The following is a 3,547-nucleotide window of genomic DNA, read 5'->3' as shown; positions in this document are numbered from 1 at the left end:
AAGGGGGGCATCATATTTTAGATACTAGTTTGTGGGGGGGTGTTATTTTGCTTAACAGTAAACCATTAACATTTTCTGTACCAACCAATATCATTTTTAATGGTTGTACAGCATCCTATCATATGGATATATCATAATTTAACCAATACTGTGTTGTTTGGCATTTACGTGGTTTTCATTTTTTTCTACTGCAACAGTGTTATGATAAGTATTCAAGAACTTACACTTTCTTGAATCATTGTTGATTATATTCTTAAAATAAATTCTTGGGGTTCGTCGCCTGTGGCTCAAGTGGCTAAGGCGCCAGCCACATACACCTAAGGTGGTGGGTTCGAATCCAGCCCGGCCGCCAAACAACAATGACGGCTGCAACCAAAAAATAGCCGGGTGTTGTGGCAGGCGCCTGTAGTCCCAGCTACTTGGGAGACTGAGGCAGGAGACTCCCTTGAGCTAGGAGCTGGAGGTTGCTGTGAGCTGTGATGCCACTGCACTCTACCCAGGGGGACAGCTTGAGGCTCTGTCTCAAAAAAAATAAAATAAAATAAAATAAATTCTTGGAAATAGTATTGCAGGGTGCCGCAGTGAGCACATACTGAAGGCTTTACCCCAGGAGTTCCATAGGGATTTTAAAACATAGTTGTTATTTACTATGAAGACAACATTACAGCAACGGTAATGAATTCTTCAAAAGAAGTACTATCCACAAACTCCCTTCTCTGACAAATCAGTGCTTTTCATTTGGTCCCGTCTCTGTCTATATGCAAAGAAGCTTTTTGAGTAGTGTTGTCTACAGGTATGTTAGGCTGTTACAGTTCCCAGGAAGGCATGCTCACACTGGCTACAGGGTCTAATTGAAACCATTTAGCCAAAAGAAATGATTCAGCAAAAGGGGCTGGAGTCCAGCTAAACCTGTGGGATGTGACCTGGACGGTTGTCTGGCTCCAAGGCAGCTCTCCAGAATTCTTGATCTTTACTCTCACTGCCCCTTCCCGAAGTTAGCTACTTGTATTTTCTTTTCTTCCTGCGTCTCTGTAGTACCTCTTTCTCTCCATTCACCTGGATGACATCCTCATGCTCCCCTCTGTATCTTTTCTCAGCCTAATATTTTCTGGTTCTTAATAAAACATATGTTCACAGCCCCATGTGGCCCTTGTTTGACAATCTAATCTCTGTATCCTGTAAGCTGCAGCTCCTGATGTGATTTGCCTGATTCTCTCAGTCATCCTCAATTCTGATTTCAAAGGATGAGAAAGCTATTGGCCCACTTTGCCCTGTGTGAGCCGAGAATTTTGCAACAAGCATCTCAAAGGATGTTGGCGACTCTGGATCACTTGCCCACCCCTGAGCCAACCAGCAGTGTGGAGAGGGGGTCAAGGAGCCACATGATACAGAACATGGGTGTGTAAGGCTGCTCTGCTCAGCAGGTGCCTGGGTGATTCACTTTCTTAAAGTATGATCGTGGCCATTGCAGGTGGCTGAGTATGTATACTGCAATAATATAGATACAATTATGTATTTTAGGGTTTTATTTATTATGTCATAAACATATAAAGTACCATGACACCATAGCTCACAGCAACCGCAGACTCCTGGGCTCTAGAGATTCTTTTGCCTCAGCCTCCAGAGTAGCTGGGATTATAGGCGCCCACCACAACATCCTGCTATTTTTAAAGCTGGGATCTCTCTCTAGCTCAGGCTGGTGTCGAACCTCTGAGCTTGGGTAATCCGCCCGCTTGGCCTCCCAGAGTGCTGGGATTACAGGTGTGAGCCACCACACCCCGTGACATTTGAATTTACTTCCTTTTTTTTTTGACTCTGTCTCACTCTATTGCCCAGGTTAGAATGCCACGGTGTCAGGCTAGCTCACAGCAACCTCAAACTCTTGGGCTCAAATGGTCCTCCTGCCTGAGACTCCTGATTAGCTGGGATTCCAGGTGGCTCACACCACCATGCCTTGCTAATTTTTCTGGTTTTTTTTTGTAGAGACAAAGATACAGCTTTTACTCAGGCTGGTCTCAAACTCTTGGACTCAAGCACCTCTTTGCCTCGCTTTGTCTTGGACTCCTAGACTGCTAGGATTGCAGGCGTGAGCCACAAAATTTCTATAATGAACACCTAATCGATTTGTATTTTTACTTCTTTTGGATTTTTTTCTTGTAGGGATATATAAATAAGTAATGCTTTTAGCTATAAAGAAAGAAAACTCGAAATAGCTTTGAAAGTAAGGGGTTGTTTTTCTCATATAACAAGACATTCAGAGGTGGGTAGCTGTCGGTTTGCCGTCTCTTAGGTGTTTTCTCATGTTTATGTTCTCAAAAAGGCTGTTGGCGTTCCAGCCATGACATCAGCATTCAGTGTAGAAAAGAGGAAGGGATAATGCCAGCCAGGTCTGCCTTTGTGCCTTTATCAGCCCAGAATCACCCCCAGTAGACATAGACTTATCTCTCACTTGACTAGAATTGTGTTACGTGGCCGTCTCTACCTGGAAGGGTAGCTAGAAAAACAAGTATTGTCACAATTACTTTATTTGGAGGCAGCAAAAGAGAAAAGAGCTGGTAATGTACATGAGACCAGCCTTCCTGGTGCTGCCACAAGGGTGTCTCAAATGTGTTGAAACTGCAGAAAACTTCCCTCACGCGTAATCTTGCCTGGAAGCCTATTTGGAAAAGCTGATGAAAGCGGAATTGCTCCTGTTGAAGTGGGTGTAGGAAGCTTAGAGTTACATGGTTAGCACCCCTAAATATAACCCAGTAGAAGAGAGATAGTTCCCGCCTTTTCACGTGCAGCATCCATATCATCTTGCAATTATGCCCAAGTCTTCCATTTGGGGATTCCTCATACTGTGCAGACTTGAGAGGTAGTTCCCATCTCCCGTTCAGAAACCAGAGATCCAGGTTCTTCACTCTTACCTTCTACTTTTTTGCAAAACCTGAGGCATGTGAATGAAGAATCAGATATTCTTTCCTATGCCTTGGAGTCACATGACCCTGTGGGGGTGACTGGGGTTCGTTTTCCTTTCAGCAGCCATGCTGCATTCACCTGACTGCTCGTGCTCTGTGACCTGTGGTGCGGTTCCAGCTGCCTAGCCCTCTGGAATTCTCCTTTCCTGCATGTTTTCAGAACCTGGTTCTTTAGCTTCCCATTGATACAATGAGCCTCCAAATTTCCCCAGCACATTGCCTGAGTTAGTTTCTCTTGCTTATAGCCCCAAGTATCTTGTTACTTTTCTTTGTACAGAGGCTTCTGCTTTTTTATGTATAAAATCTGTTCATCTTTTGCTTTTTGATTTCTTCTTTCGCTTCAGTGCTTATTACAGACCCTCCCAAGCAGTTCCACAGACAATTCTGCAGGTCGTCTAGGATTACAAGGGGCATAGTTTAAAATCTGCTGCCTAAGGTTTAATCCCTTGGAATGGAATTAAGGGACAAAGGTATAAATAGTTTAAAGTTTCTTGGTAATTATTGCCAAATACTACTCAAAAAGTGTTGTGCAAATGTACCTAGCCACAAACATTGGGTATTATCCTCATTTTAATTTTTGCTAGGGA

This window comes from Otolemur garnettii, unplaced genomic scaffold (assembly GCF_000181295.1).
Source record: "Otolemur garnettii isolate 467f Iridium unplaced genomic scaffold, OtoGar3 scaffold00001, whole genome shotgun sequence".
NCBI lineage: Eukaryota > Metazoa > Chordata > Mammalia > Primates > Galagidae > Otolemur > Otolemur garnettii.
This window is presented reverse-complemented; position numbering follows the sequence as displayed.